The following is an 18,199-nucleotide window of genomic DNA, read 5'->3' as shown; positions in this document are numbered from 1 at the left end:
AGCTAATTGTCGTCAGTTGTCTGTAAGTTAGCTTTTATTCCTTGTTAAAATTGAAACTTTTTTCTTCGGAAGTGAGCATTGTTCAGCGATTTCGGTTTAAATGCAGTAGTAGTTCATTATTTTCTTTTTCTCTCTTCTCTTAATTAATATTAATATTAATCAGAATTAATATTAATTCCGAACATTAAAACCCCTAAAATCATTATATTTATTATATTGAGTTAATTGTGCTATCACTACATTAATTTTCTCATCAATTACAAATTTTCTTTGATCTTTATATCAATTATTATACTTTATTATACATTAACTTTATTACGGTTTAACTTTTCCTAAACCGTTGCATATTCTTTTAAAGTTCTTCTGGCATAAAATCTGCATTATTGAACAGATAATACGATATGAGACTTTAAAATGACTTTGCATTTCACACTTGGCTTTTAGTGCTACTGCTTATAAGGTTATATTTCACATATTATCTGATAAATCTATAAAATGGACTTTAAGTGCACTTTGAGCGTATAATCAGATTACTTAGCACTCATCAGGAACTCGTATACTTTTGCTGCCGTAGTGTAAAACTGTGCAAAATAATTTCAATTACTAGGCTTAGTAGAAGCTAAAAAAGTATTATACATAAAAGGATTGCTAGTTATTCAAACTAAATTTACTGAACGCTTACGCACAGAGAAAGGCAACCGCACAATCAATTTTAATCACGCAGATGAAGGGCGATTCAGCTCATTGCTTTCTGGCTGCGCTGATATCTGACTTATTTGGCCTTTTTTTATTTTTTTAATTGAATTTTTTAAAGTTTTTTCTGTGCTTTCAATTGATTGAGGAAAAAATTCCATTTCAGTTGAATTAAACATTTTTTTGCTAACAGATTGAAGAGTTACAGTAAAAAGCAAATATAAATGCCTGGCAAAATGAACACCCGTAAAACCCATAAATACAAAGAGGCGCCACTCTGCTCCGCTCAAAATGGTTTGCTCGTGTAGTTGCACGCTGGCACGTGTAATTCCAAATACACATGCACTTCAATCTGTACCTGCAATCAGATAAACGCGAAATAAACAGAAAAATTTAATTATTTGCTTTTATATATATTCGATTTGATTTCATGCTTTAAATATTTCTTTGATTTCAATTCAACAAATTCGCACGGCACTCTTTACACCGCCACGCCACCACACCGCCTCACCACAACATATAGAAACATTACTGTGTTGGTGGCTGTGGAAATTGCAGCTTTTATTCTACAAATAGAAGAAAGAAAACTACTGGTTTGAATATCTGTGGGTGTCCAATGCAAAATGTGGCATCAAATAGTGTGCAAACACATATTAAGTGTAAAAAAATGGTAGTAAATATGGCCACAAACGTTAATTGCGATTAAATTTCATTTATTCCACAATATTTTGTATGCATATTTACTCTCCCTTGCGCCTTTCACTTTCACTTCCTCTCTCATTTTAATTTCATGGAAATTGTCGAGCATTTTAACATTTTAACATTGAAACATGAAATTAATTATTTGCTGAAAAATTCCAACAGTGAATTCCAAAAAAAACCTTTCTAGATTTTTAAAATTTTATATTTAAATAAATAATGTGTTGTTGTAATTTGCAAATTCATTTATGGTATGTTTACTTTTAGAAGCTGCCATATATGTGTGTTCTCTTTTAAATACCTTCCACGTAATACTTAGCAAAAATGTACACCAGTGCGTATACGTAATTTATTTTACATTCCGAATTGGTTCATGCAATTTCACCTGATTTATATTTGTATGCGTAGTTTAATATATATATTAAGTAAATATATATAATTCAAATTTATATATATATATATATATACATGCTTCATACGTGTATGTTTTCGTGCCCTTGGTCAACTAGGGGCTTTTGTTCAGTGAATTCCTTCTGAATTCGGTAGCTGCGTATCCTCTTAATTGGTTTGTTTGAAATGCGCTTTTGGTAGGAAAATAAAAAGAAATCCAATAGAAAAACATTTCAAAATGTAGTCACTCGCCTGCCTTGTAAAGTCGCTATTTTGTTTCATTTTATTTAATTTGTTTTTTTTTTTTTTTAATTTTTTGTTTTGGTAGTGATTTATATTTGTATTCGTAAATACTTTAGGTTTCTTTTTGTTACTGAATTTGTTTGATGTAAATTTTAATTACAAAATTTTTCGCGTATTTATCTGCGGGTGATCGCATACTGAAAAAAATTCTACAAGTTTTATAAAAAAGTCCAATGAAATGCAATTGTTTTTTTCTTGGAAATAAATTTAATTACTTTACAGTTAAAAATTTGCGCAAAATCCTGTTATTTAATTAAACACTTTTGTTTAAAGTGCAAAAAATGAGCAATTATTGAAGTGTTGCAATTTGTCAATATAGATTTTTCACAGTTCCATAGAAATGAAAGGATTTATATAAGTACATATAAATATAGATTATTCAATCAATCAATAAACAATAAATAAACAAGATGAATCATTTTTATTTGAATTAATACCTATTTTAATTAATGAAATTAAAAGAAAAACATTTATTTAATATAGTAATTATTTGCATAAGAGCATGTACTTTGTTTTATGAATTGAATTTATTAAAACTTGGAACTAAACAAGATTTTCTTTTTACATTTGCTCATTCAAGAAGTCAATAAATGCAAGAAATACTGTATGGAATCTGCTTAACAGTCTCTAATGTGTCGATAGTTACGAGATTTTAATAACGAGTTTCAATACTACGTTTAGTTCACCACTCATATCTTTGACTGAATATGAGTACATCTATAAAAGTGCCTGGGATCATAAGTAAAGTAATAAAATAAATATATAACTGAATTCTATTTGATATCTTTGACTGAATACGGGTACATTCAAACTTAATTACATGCCATGTTTTCTAATAGAGTTCCGATGAGTTCAAGGATAGTAAATATATAACTGAATTCTATTCAATGGTAGTTTTTTTCGTAACCGATGTAGAACCATGATTTTAGAATAAAAACATCTTTGTTAGGATCATGACGGAATGTGCATGAAGCAAGAGAGTTACAAATCAGCAAAACTTCCTTACACAATCTAAATATATTTAATACGAATTGTATTAATTGATTCTTAACTTAACTTTAGGTTGATACAAAACTCTAAAAGAAACTGCTTCATTTTTTGACTGATTTTTAGATAAATTTTAAAAATAAATAAGTGATTAAGAAAAATAAAAAGAACGTGTGAAAATTACATAAAAGAAGCATAGCATTCTGTTGCAGAGCTATATGCTGTACCACAAAAGTCCTGGTTTTAGTAGAATCTAGTACAGAGAAAACACTACACGCAAGATGAAATATACTAAAAGACATCGAAATTCGTCACAGAAAACATTTCAATTGTTTTGAGAATTCTTTTAACTATATCAAAAAAGGCTTTCAAATTCAATGGTGATAATGATGATAATAATGATGTGTAAATAAAAATCATTGGATTTATTATTGCCTATTATTGTCTATATTGGAAAAAAAACATTTATTTAACATTTCTTATCATATTTTATATTTAAAATTTTTCAACTAAAATATTTTTAAACTAAACAAAAGATGGTTTTATGTTTATTTTCATTAAAATCTTAAAAAGTTTTCGTATTAAATGTTTAAAAAAAACCCATTGTATTTTATTTAATTAAAAAATAAATATAAAATTTTAGAAAAAGTTATAAATTATTTTATTTTGCATTAAAATATTCCGAAAGTATTCAATTAAAATATCTCACAATCACGTATTACCAAAATAAATTCCTTAGTATTTATATGGAAAAGGACATTATGCAAACATTAAACGACCCAACATTTTGTGAGAATATTATTATTATCTACTTGAACGCCTAAATATTTACATTGGTAGGATAATAAAAAAGAATTTATTCCTTAGGTAAGTCAAATAAAACATTTTATGTATATTCATGTGCTGTTATGTCCACTTAAGTTTGCTGGACACACAAGTGTGTATATCATTTTAACATAAACATTCCTATTTATTTCTCTGATATAAATCTTTTCGGACAGTTTTATTGGACACAAAAATAACAAGCATGACAATAATAAAACTATAACAATAAGGATATTACGAAACTGTTTTTACTCGACAAAATCATGTTTTAGCAAATTTTGTTAAACAATTTTTTTTTTTCTTTTAGATATCAATTTTATGTTATTCTTATATTCACTTCTAATTCTATATTTATTCTTATATTATTTATTTTGCTTGGAGCATATTGCCGGTCCACTCTTTTGCTTAGTACGAGCACGAGTACTGTAAGGAGAATGACTTACTTTTTTGTTATAAATCAAATTTGCTGGCAATAAACTTGCCTTACTTGATAAATTTCATGGGTATGGATATGTACTCGTATCTTATTCTATGTATTGAAAGTGTGGAGTTCCCCTCGCCTGTGTGTTATATTATTGGCTATTTAATGATACATTTGTAAGCACATGGAATAACAAACACAATCGCTAAAACATACAGAAGACAACAGTTGATCGAACTGATATGGGACGAAAAATGTCACCCATGCATCCGTTGTAGCACGGACATGCTTAACAAATTAAACAAGCAATAAAAATACTCCCTTACTTAAGAAGACGAAGGATGTAGTAATTAGAAGAAGGAAGAGAAACTAGTTACATTCTCCAAATTATAATTAATAGATTTATATGGTGATTATTTAGCTCGCAGATCTGTCAATTTAATGCTACTGAACTACGCATCCTAGCTCTAATCCAGTTAACTTTTAAAGTCAGCATGAGACAATTAAGATAATAATATTACAATTTTAAGTTGAATATTAAATAGCTTAATTAATCGTTTTTTAAATAATATTATTGTATAAGTTGTTTATTAACTTATAATTAAAAAATTAAACATTTTATTAAATTGCATTTTTACTGATTACATATCATAAAGATCCATTAACATTTTAAATGCAAATCTAGCAAATTTTACTCATAAAACCGGTAAAATAAAGTAAGTCTTATATACTAAAATCTGAATTAGAATAACACATTAATGCTTTAATATAGTTATTGAAGGGAACGAGTCAGCAAATGAGATGACCAGAAGATACTCCGAAATAGAAATGTGTGAACCAATAAATAAAGCAAAGATGAGTTCACCAGTGAAGTGACTGATAACTTATCGAATAAATGCTGTATTTGAATACTTGCTGGTACTCTGTTTCAGCAAACCTGCAGCTGATGTGATTACTGAAATACCAACGGAGCACTATTGTAATGCGTCAGTACTTTAACAGTCTCATATTGGAAAAAGAGACAGTTTAGAAGTTGCCATGTTAAAAGAAAATTTACACACATCAAACTCTCTTTATGTCTATCTACAGGTTTACAGGTGAAGAAAATTCAATATTTAGGTAAGCATTGAGTGGCAAACTGACTCTCTCTGACTCTCTCTTTGTAACTCCGGGACTACAGATAAAATAACTCGAAACAGAACTCCCTGGCCTGGCAAAGATAATGAATGTAGATTTTTTATTTAACCTTAATCCATTGTTTGACATGGATAGCTTGCAAAGCGAAGTGGAAATAGAAGCAATCATTTGTGTAGCTCACCTTACACTAGCAACTCTGAGGGCTTTATGATAGGTGTATTAATATACTTGATTACGATTTAGCTTATCCTAAACAAAGTTGTTAGAGTTGTCAAAGCATCACGCAACTTTGAGGGCATCACAATGAAAATGTGTGAATATGTTTCTTCTCAATCCAACTTAATCAGGAAACTTAACTAGGCATACTACTCCTCGTCCGACTATTGGGTATATGTTATATATAACAGTTTTTAAAAAAGTAATAAAAATAGATAACGCAGTTATAAGTGTATTAAAAATGATTTAACGAGTTGAATAATAAATGCAATATTTGAACCAACATTTGTGGTGATCAACTGTGCTTTATAACCGATATCCAGAGTATTTTCTTGAATAAATAATTAATTTGAATATCATTCTTTTAAACAGGCACTTGACATTATTGTGCGTAAAAGTCCTTAATTAAGTCCTGATTAAAATTGTGTAAAGCAAATTGAAAATTAAATTGAATTTTATATTTTTTCAAATGAGTGTAATATTCTCTTCTTCCCTCTGATGAAATCTTCTTCCCTCTGTTTATTTTCTTATATGACGTAAATATTAAGTATTTCACTAACATAAACTCTTTATTTCATCTTTATTTGTTATCAATTTTAATATTTGGTTTGGAGTTTTATACTTATTTGTTTTGACCAGCATGAGTTCAACATAACCACAAGCACACAATACATGATGTCCTTGTATTGCATTTCAATTTAATACATTTTAAGCATACTAATGTTCAAAATTAATGTATGCTCAAAAACAAACAGTATTGGTGGCATGTGGCAACTCCTCCGCGTCAGCATCATTAGTCCATATACGGCAAGGATACACAAGCTGCTATATATTAAGTCCTGCACGTAACAATATGACAAATGAAAAAAGAAGAATTAATGAAAAGAATCTAACATAAATAATAAAATATCAGCAATTCTTTCAACATCCTTTGCGACTAAGAACACCCACGATTGTTGTGGTTGCGGCAATATATTAATGACAAAAGAATTGCAGCCAATCTAATTGTAAATGTTTGTGGCGGTAATAAATCGAATTGATTGATTTTGCTCTGCAATAAAAGTAACTGAGATAAAATAATTTTAAAATAAAATCGCAAAGGAATTATGAAAGAAAAAGAGTCAAGTTATGATGAATTGAATGGCTTAAAATTGAATTATTATATGAGAATTATTTTTTCATATGAATTTCTCACAATAGCATGACAACACATGTTTCCAATTGCACTTGTGACATCGCAGAATTGAAGAAGATTTGTGAGTATAGACTAAGAGATCCTTTAAGAGTTCTAGAAGCGTTACTTAAGGTTCAACAAATTGAAAATTAAAATTTCCGTAGAGTTCTTTTCCTTCTCCGAGGAATATGTAAATTAAACGTTTCGAAAGAAACAATTCTTTAAAATAGTTTCCCATAAACCGTTTTTTGCATTCAGTAGAATCATTCAAATATTATTTGAATATCAAAAAATCTAACATTTGACTTGCTGACAATGAAAATACATGTACGTGCACTGCTTTTTACATTATTTCATGTTAACGTACATATCCTTTATTTCTTCATTTTTCATTTTTCCATTAATTTCAGCATTTCAACATGTTAACATCTTCACAAAAACGAATTTCTTTAAAACTTCCACAACTTTTTGATGACCATTGCATTGGTGTACGAAAGAATTTCATAGATGGAATTTTATTTTTAAAAGAAATTCTCGCCTCATACATTTCCTTCCGTTCCATGTTATTTCTTTCTTTGTTTCACTTTGTTCTCTCTCTTATTTTTAATGAAGATTAATGTTCTACAGAAAGTTGCCCACGTCAGCATTTAAGGAGCAAGTCCGACAGTTGACTGCTGGCTGCACTTGGCGTGCTAAGCATGTAATGCGCTAAAGAATTTATGATGTCGAATGACAAGGCTTCTCTACCGACCGCACTAGAAGCTAATTGTTATATTAAATATTTAAGCCAGTTTCAAGATATTTACAGTTTAAATTTCAAGAGAATCCGTAAATTAAAAAAATAAATTTAAGTTAGTTGTATACTTTATTTAACAACTTAAAAAGATCAAGGACTAAAAAGGATAAGTAAGCATTGTTCACAGAGATGCTGTTCAGACTAATTGGAGTCAGACTAAGTGGATTAAATGAAGTGTAAATAAATCTAGTGAGTATGCTTCATTTAGAATTAATAAACTTTATAGAGAAAGATATAATTAAATATCTATTGTTTTTCTCAATTTATGTACTCCTTCTCCTTCCAAAGCAACACATTTTAAGCTCTGACACTAAACGCATTATGGTATGTATTTTTTACCTTCCATTGGTCTTCTATTTTTCAAATCGTTTGTCCTTTGCTGAGTAGTCGATGGGACTATGTGACTTAGATAAGAGATAAAAAGACAACATATAATCTAGATATCAGCAATACTTCAGTTTATGTGCTTGCTGTTGTCATAGCGAGACACTGTGCTGTTATGTAATTTTTGTCGTTCAAACTCGTCGTATTCCAGTAAGATGGAATCCATCTCAGATTAGATAGAATCTCTATCTGTAACCAGCACTATAAATAAAGTAATTATACCACCCGAAAGATTGGCTCTCCAATGATATCTTAATCGAATATCTTTAATATCACCTGAAATATGAAATGGTTAAACAGAAATAGTACTGGACGCTATTATGGAAGCAATGTCTAGAAGTGAGCTACTTCAATTTCCGAAAGATATCATCGAGTGAAAGTTTATGTTTGTTTATGTTTGCTCCTTTTGAGCTTGTATCACTTATTAATAGTTCATACTTCAACTCAATATGTAGCTATTAAAAATTCTAAATCATGAATCAAAAATTCAATTTACTATAAGGGACTATATTACTGAATTTATGAACTTCATCGTAACAATTATAAAATATTTTATTTTACGATTGTTGATTTTTCGATTGTTGATTAGGGTGTGATAATTTTTATATCCAATCTTTGCTATACATTCCTTTATTAGTTTTCTTATCATGATATAAAAAATTTGATTATGATTTCCTCATTAAATAACTTAGGAACAAAATCTTCTTTTCTAAACATTTCTAAAGAAAATAGTCTATTACTGAAAATATAGTCATTTTCCGTATTTTCTATTATAACGAAGACTTGTCGTTGTCAAAAGCATCGTTATCTCTTTTACTTTGAAAGATCTCTGGTATTAGTTGGTGATGTGGTTTCTTAAACACTTTTCAATTGCAGATATGTTAAATATATACCTTGTATATGTTTTAATTGATTTTTTGCTTTTTTTTAATTAAAATTTAGATTCATATCTTTAGTACTCAAAGCCTACCGAAAAAAGTAATTAACTCTTTAAAATAATAATCTTTTATATAAGTTGTACCACGTTTCGCATTTTCATTAAATACATAAGATTAATGAATAGACTATTAGATACAATAACCACTTACCCCCGTCTTCATATTCGCATTAAGAAAATCTGATTTTATTCCGTGGGCGAGACCTACAGTGCACTCAACTTCAACCCACACCTTCACTACAACATATTTGCTCAATTATTTTAACGAATTTTTAATATTCCACTAGTAACCCCTACCTCTGCCAGACTTGGTAGAAAATTAATTTCAGTTCATTTTTAAGGTCCCCTGTAACACATTTTTAAGTCAAGACATATTTCCATAGAAATTTAAATTAAAGACACTAAATTATAAATGAGTTCTGAGAGGCACCAATCTTTTGTGGCTTAACAGATTACCTACAACATGGAATTCCGTATTTCGTACGTGTTGAGGCCTGCAAAGGGAACATAAATTAGTAAAACTACTACCTCTCATTCTATGTGAGGCGAACCACTAATGTTCGAGTAAATGTGGAAGCTCATATGCGCTGCGAATATGTAAGTAAATATGACGTTGAAAAGAAAATTCACAGTTGATGTGGCCACAAGTGCAAGTGACACAATTTCAGTGCAGCAACTCTTCAATTGAGCACCGCTAGCAATTTTCTAAAAATGTTTAAATGAAAGGAAAGTGAAAAAATAGAAGAAGTAAAAAATTGAAAAACTGAAAAACTGAAAAAGTGAAAAACTGTCAATGAAAGAAAGTAAAACTTTTCACTTATACCTAATGAATTTTAAAAGATTTCATTCACCCATTTCCGCACACGAACTCACACCCAAACTCGTCTGAGTTTGCGTTTGCGTTTGATTATTTTAAATTGAATGGAGTAAATTATATACTTAGTTTATCTGAAGCATGGAATTTAAGTTGGTGTAGCTTAGCACAGTTTTAAAAGTTGATATATTAATGACAGAATTTCCTGCTATGGAACAAATGTGTATATGACTTCCCGATTCATTGAAGACAAACTTTCCATGTCTCTAACACTTCTTTGTTGACTGTTGACTATTGGTTGGCTTAAATGTAGGTTAACTACTGCATCATACAAATTTGCTTTCAATTAGTTTTACTTCCTACTTCGATACTTTCAGGTGCAACTCATCGACATATTATCCTCGTTTGTTCAACACTTTGCGTTTCTGCTAGTTGATGCCTTTACTGTTGTTGTCTTCAATTAATTATTTTTAGAATTGATAATTTGATTTCCTTTTGACTGTTCAACTTTAATTGAATTATTTTACTTAACTTAAATACAAATGTTCAGTCACAGTTAATACTTTACACATATTTAAGTGAATAGATTATTATACTAGTTTATTTTAACTTAAGAATGTATGAGTTGATTGATATAGTCTCAACGAGTTTCATAATCACAAATTATCTGTCTAAATACACAAGAAGTACCTGTAAACTACTAACGCACTAACCCACAAAGTTCAAATATTGCCAGATTGTTTCACTACGGTAATGCTTATATTAACGTTTTATATAGTCCAGCATATCTTACATACTTACTTACTTACTTAATTAGCCATTATAGACATGAGTCGTCCTTGGCAGTGTGCAGTAGTCTCAAATTTTTCTTCATGTTTTTATTGAAGCGGTATTTTAGTTCCAAGAACGAACTCGTATATCGATGAAAAAGTATATGCATTAGTTCACCAAGCATAGAAGATTGCAGCTAAGGGTATAAAAGCCAACAAGATCCTGGTCACACACTTTACTTTGTATTCTCATTCTCATCCCCTTCTGGACATCACGTTTTTATATAATAAATACTTCATTAATTTGAATATACCCTTAGGCTGAGATAAGTTGTTGTATTAATCTGCCAAGTTAACTAAATTACTTTACCCCTTATCATTTGAGCGGATACTAGACATTCTGGTATATATATTTTATACTCACTCATTACTATGTATACAACTGATCATTTATATCATCTTTTTGGGCGCCTTACGAGGAAACCAACCTATCAGGATCAAACAGTTTTTATATAGATTTTCTACTTATATTATTACTTTATTACTTTATTATTACTTTATCTTAAAGAGATGTTGACAGATTTGTTTGGGAATTAAAGCTTGAAACCATTTCTTGCTTCAGTAATGTGTTTATGGAAGTAATCACCAGAAGATCCATTAGTAGAAACAGCGTACACTGCAATATGTATAGAGGTTGACTTTAAAGGCAGAGAAGCTGACTTCTTTCTCTCCAATGTTAGATTTAATTCTGACCAATTTCTTTATAAAATCAACCTATTGTATTATTTTCAGTCACTGCTACATTAAAAGCTTTCAATTGAAATGAAAAAATGATCATTTGAAGTTTTGAAGTCGTCAGATGCATAGCAAAACCTTTACTTCATATATCCAAGTACTTACAAAAATAAGAATGCAAAAAAAAAATATATAATAATAGTAGTATTCCACTTACTTAAGCTTTACTCAACTAAAACTCATTGTTTGGCAATTTCCACATTTACATTTCGTAAGTTCATTTCCTCATAAAATTCTTCATATATATTTTGAGTTTTACTATTTTGTGCAATTTTTCATACAGTTTTCTTTTGTATCTTTTTTTTTGTACTTAACCGGCACACTCGTCCTTATAGCTACGAGTACGTCTTGCAAATGTAGAATCCTATGAATTGTGCGTTTTGTTGAAGTTGCACTTGCTTTGCATATTACGCATTCAGACGAAAACGGTCCAGTGCATGGACTAGTCCTGTTAACGTATGGGTGTGTGAAGAATACTCGTCTTTCGTAGTTTATTTTACTTATTTCTTTTTACTTACTTATTTCTTTCTGTTTTTGTTGGGTCCTCATATGTTTTAATTTCGTTTGACTTTTTCCATTTCTCCACAGTATGAAGAATTTTATTATTATCCTTTTTATAGTTGCAGTTTCAGCCACTGTCCACTTCCTCCTTGCATAAATAACATTAAATGTACAGAATTTTCTTTCATTACCAGCTACAAGGGACAATTTTGTACCCCATATATTGTGTATTTCCCCGTCTCCTCCTTCTCGCATTCACTTCACTTTTATGCATTTATATGTTGATTACATTAAAAATATTTCAGTCTTAAAGCGCTCGGTGCATACGAATTACGCACTTAATTCAATTTATTTTTCTGGAAGCCAATTTTACTATTTTAAAATTTTTAACTTGTATTTTTTTTTTTGTTACTTTTGGCTTCATTAAGTTTTTTATAATTTAATTCATGAATTTTTTTAAATTTTTATTTTTTTCTTTCTTCATAACAAGACTTATTAGCATTATTAAATCTTGCCCATGCGGTTGTGAGAATATTCAGACTTGATGAATTATATTACACAATTAAACACACGTTCAAACAACAACATAAGTTCTGGTCACATAAGCTATGGTCATATATTCTTATATTTATCCTTACATAACAATATCCTATCACAATTTATATACTTTAGGTACTACTGTGAGGTCATAAAACGAAAAACCTCTTAGGCTTCAGCAATCCTGCAGTTCGTGTACTTACTGTAGTACTAACGGGTCACTGTGCCATTGCGCCTATGTTCCAAAGGTGGCGAGTTCCAACAAGTGAATTATGCAGGAGTTGCCAAGATGAAGAGGAGGTAGATTCTATCAACCACTTCCTGTATCTCTGTCTAGGACTGCAGACAAGGCGACTTCAATATCTTGGGGATCGCTTTTTCACTGGCTACACTGGCTCAAAGAAAATCCAGTAAATAAAGAGCATACATTTCATTCATAAAATCATATCTTAACAATTGGAGTCTAAAATCTTGGAAGTACTACATACACTATTTGTCAGCAACATCATCAATATGAGATTAGCATGATCGGCGGTACCTACAGTGGCTGCATAGTGCTCTACTGTGTTCTGCCCTATGATAATCTCAATAAACGCCCAAAGGTCCTTTCTTTAAGTATAAGAGACATTTCATAAGTTTTCTTTCCAATTCTTTCACTAAAGTTTATATATTCTTGCAATTTTTCATTTCAAGCTACATTGTTTGTACATCACAAAGTCAATGATCCATGGTACTAGTCCTGTACATCCAACACTGAGATTGGTTCGTACCGATACAGTAAGTAACACAATCTAGAGCCACAATGGTATCAGTCCTGTAATGAAATGAAGTTTAGTCTATTACGTTTTGCTACGTCTTTTCATTTCATCTTGCATTCATTAATCACTTTGAAAACTAAAACAAAAATTTTTATGTATAGCCTAGTTGTCACTATAAATGCACATCTTTTATTATCCAGTAGCCCAGTTTCAGTATACATCTGCTTAAAACACATTAGTCGAGCCTCTCAAAAAATCTCTTGATTTAGCCTTTGTTCCTAGTCTAAGACATGATCCTAATAAAATTAGTTATCAACAAATTTAATGAATATTGAATTATAAATTTATTCATTTTTTTCCCTCTAAACTCTGGTCTGAAATTCTTTAAGTATATGAGAGATAGCTGATAACAGAAGATTTCATAAAGAAAGCTTATAACAACTGAATTTGTTTTATTTCTTCCGGAATATATTTTTATCCCGGTACGTTATCAAAAATCTTCGTAAACGATGAGACAACTCAAGACAGCTTGACTAGAAATTACTATACAATTAAAGTCAATACGAAATCTGATCAAATTGGGAAAAAGAAAAAATATATAGTCCATTGATTTTTACAGTATGCATTTGATTAATAGAATTAAATTCAGTTTATAGTGTTTTTATGGATAATTGATTGTTGGTCATAGTCCGTAAGACTAGTTTCACAATGCGACTTTTGATACGGCTTTCCAACTACTACAAAACTGAGAGCAACATATCTTCTCAGGGTGAGTGAATATTATTTGTAATAAAAATACTCTCCATTATATTTTAAACTATTCTTCCAATCGTAATAAATTTAACAAATTTTGCTTACTCTAACAATTTTCTATTCAACTTAAAGTATTTATAAATAAATTCAGTGAACCAAGAAATGCCAATTTCCAAATGCATTAAAATACATTTACTTAAGTAGATTGCTTTGACATTTTGAACACCAACAGCAACAGAATTGCATTTGATGTCTGGAATATGTTAAATGTATTCACATATATGTATATATATATATATATATGGTATATATTCTAACCACACAACATGATATACAATATATGAAATGGAGAAGATTGCATCTTGTGGCTGTAAATTATGTGCCATCATTACAACTTTCTCGTATGTATATTTGGATTTTGTATCTGCGAAGTACAAAACTTGCAGTTTTTGTACAGTGATAACCTTTAGAAAAAGTTCGCTACCTCCAACAACGCATACGCACATATATTCAATGCACTCTCATCCGTATACGAATAGTACAAAGAGCTTCTTCTGCAACTCCTGCCTTTGATATGCTCGTATGTAAGCTGATTTTCTTCTTGCAAATCAGACAAAAAGAAGAAATCTGATTTGAATTTTTTCCCATTTGGCGTTTTTGTCGTGTATTGGTGCACTTGTAACTTTTGCACTTGAATTTCGTGAAAAATTTGGCAGCCACATCACAAAGTAGCTGCAATATCGTTCCTGGCAGAGTGCGCTGAGCCGCAGAGATAAGCCGAGTCGTGACTGCTTTGTGGCATTGTAACATTGTGGCAAGTGGCATTTCATATTTTTTGAGTTATAAATTGAAAAATTCACTTAAATTAAAATTTTACTTTTCAGCTCATTTTTATATTGTGATAGTAACTTTTTTAAATTTTTTTTTTTTAATGCTATTTAGTGTTATTCAGACGCTTAAATGTCTGGTTGCAATCTTCTCTAGACTTTTCTTAATTTATTGTTATATGTTTCTTTCACTATCCTTTATACGAAGGATTTACGAAGTTGTCCATTGTTAAATAAAAAATTCTATTTTATATAAATTTAATTATTTTTATGCAATATATACCTACTTTATACTCAATGGCAGGTGAAATTTATCAAACCCATAAATCACGTCTTAACACAAGCAAAATGAATACCGTATTGGACAGCATTTGAAGTGCCGTTGAGTAAATCCCACAAATCTTATATAAAACAAATACAAATGCTATAAAAAGAAGAAGAAACTATTATATAAATAGTACGCTATGGTATATGTATATGAAGCGAAGAACCAAACTCAGCACGTAAAACAACTTCATGACATTTGTACAATTGATGACAACTTTTTGTGTCATGTGACAATAGCATCAACAGGACAAAAACTGCATTTACAAAAGCACAGATTCAAGCACAGATTCAACAAAATAATAAAAATAGCAAAAAACAGTAAAACATCAATAAAAAATGAGTGCACGTAAGTAAAACAAATCACAGCAAGCTTTCTAACAGCCACATCAAAATAAATAGAAACATCCATTCATGCGCCTAGAGATATGTCCTTCATACACAAAGGTGAGCTATAAATTGTCCACCCATCTAGTTGAGCTTTAAACCGCAATTGTCTCTGGTATACATTACGACCACAACAATGAGAGCAACAATTGTCACAGGCTTTCAAATTTAGCAGGCCTGCTTTGTCGTCCTTGCAACATTTAAGAATTTCAAAAAAAAAAATAATATTTAACTTTAATTGATTTTGTTGGTGTACAAAGAGATCTCTTAAAATTGAAATAAAATGATTTTATTTACATGATATAATATGTATGATATTCTACTATTATTATTAACCCAGTAAGTCCTGGGTCTTGGGCAAGCACTACTGCTACTGCTGCTGTATTGTAAGTAGCATTGCAAAGGCAATTAAACAACGGGAGCATATGGACTGTGTACCAGTAATGCACATCAATATACTACTTTTTCGTATAACCACAACAATATCCACAACGAAATATCACAGTAATGATGCTTTCCATGCTGTGTTTGTCTAATGCCATTAGTCGAGCTCTTTAGTGTTAAATCTGTTGCGTTGTTGCGTTGTTGCTGTTTTGCGCTTCAACACATTTGAGTGCCTTGATTAATACGTGAAACACATTACGTTATATATGTTAGTAAGCTGAGCTTGATATCATGTAAAGTGTAGTGACTGGGACTTCACCATACAGAGACTGTATACAGTTTTTCACTGCTCGCACTCAGGCACGCATTAAACATTATAAATTAACATACATTTTTCTGTTTGAATTAACGCAATATTTTAACCGCAGTAACATTAATTAAATTTGAACTGATTTCTTCTCTCCAAAACAACACAAAAATGTATTTCATTCTGACATAATGCATACGTTGGCAACCAAATTATCAACAAAAGGAATAAAAGTACTTATCCTTGTATGAGTCATACGAGCGTCGAAAAGTCTGCTGAACATTAACATTGAATTCGCACAGAACTCACAAAATGAAACCCTTACTGTCAGCTCTTGCCTCATAACGTATTTAGCAAGGATTTTCAAATTGAAAAGGACACTCTTGCTCACACACATGAGCTTCAATTACGAATAATGAAAATCGCTAGCGTACAAAGAGAAATATTAGTTAAGGCAAATAAATGAATTTTGTGCCATTTTGAATGAATAAAAACAACAAAAGCCATTTTCATGCACAGTTTTTGATGTCTATAAACGCGCAGATACACGCAGATACACGCAGATACACGCAGATACTCGCATCAATTGTCGCTCGATACATCTTTCGGCAGCGGAATTATAAAATCAAGCTTATGTATCTGTAGATGTAGCTGTATCTGAAAAAGGCGAACGTATGAATTTTTAGCAAAAGTATATACAAAACAAAATTGAAAACAATTTTTCAAACACAACTGAACGAATGGAACTAAATGTGTCAGTGTGCAAAAGAGTACGAAATCCTTAAAGCCATATTGAGAGCTCAAGGATACAAATTTTATTTAATGCCACAATCACGTTTCGTAGGCTTTGTTAACAAAAGGAACACAATTCAACAGCAAAATAAATAAATAAGCAAATTGAAATTCAGCTTTGCTTTGGAAATATCATAAGCAATGACAGGCTTAATGAGCACCAGTTCAATTTTTGTCAGCTTTACTCCTCAGCTCCTCAGTTGATGCTGCAAATCTTTTAAATTTTTATTTATTTCCAATTTCGTATTAAAATCAGTGAGCAAACTTTAATCCACTGTAATATGTTCTTTTCAACCAGAAATGCAAAGTAAATGAAGAGATTAATGTTGGAGAATATGAGAAATTGGGAACGGATATTATCGCTGAAGATGAATTGGGGTAGATATTCGTAGTATCAAATCAATTAAAGAACTTTGGGAATTGAAATTGAAAATGCGAAATATAAAGAGTAATGTTGTTGATCTGAAAGATTAAATATTCTCACAGAAAATATGCGCAGCAATTATTCTTGCCATGGAAATAAAATTTATAGAAATTTATGATATGGATGTCTCCATTCAAACTACATGTAAATCCTTGTGTATGATTGCAAGAATATTTAATGATATTTTCAAATATTCTTTCAATATCGTTGTCAGTCTAATAATCAGAAGAAGAAATACCATTGTTAATAGGCGCTACTATGAGCTCACTAGACTGTTGGAATGCAGTCTTCATTGTCTACTGACAGAACTCTATATATTGCATAACTTAGAATATATATGTAGCGCAGGAATATTTGTAGAAACGTGGGATGAAGAACATTTATAGTGCTCGAGAAAAAGTCTTTGGAAGATCTTTGGTTCTAAACGATTTAACAACGACTACAATTCTCGAATATTTGATGAACTGTACTAGCACATCATTGAGATTTTAAGTCTCCATACACCAAAAACGTATCAATAGCGAGCAAGAGGCTAAGAAGATAAGTATTGCGTCTGATATTAAGTTATAAGCCTATTAAATAAAAAAATATGTAGGTATGTACTCTCCTATAAGAAGTTAACAGTGTAACTGTAGAATGATCAAGAGTAATAATGTTCGAGAAGAAATTCATTGAACGATGTTTGATCCTCTACGAGTTGGAAACTACAACCAAATCCAAAGAAACGACGAAGTGTACAAAATTAATCACAACATTGTGTCAACAACCAGAATCAGCACCGAAACAAGAGACAATTGAGACTAAGCTGAGGTGCTTATAGATGATTTCTCGATCTGGCGTTAGGTTATTATGGTCAACTAAGTA

This window comes from Teleopsis dalmanni, chromosome 1, assembly GCF_002237135.1.
Source record: "Teleopsis dalmanni isolate 2A chromosome 1, ASM223713v2, whole genome shotgun sequence".
Lineage (NCBI taxonomy): Eukaryota > Metazoa > Arthropoda > Insecta > Diptera > Diopsidae > Teleopsis > Teleopsis dalmanni.
This window is presented reverse-complemented; position numbering follows the sequence as displayed.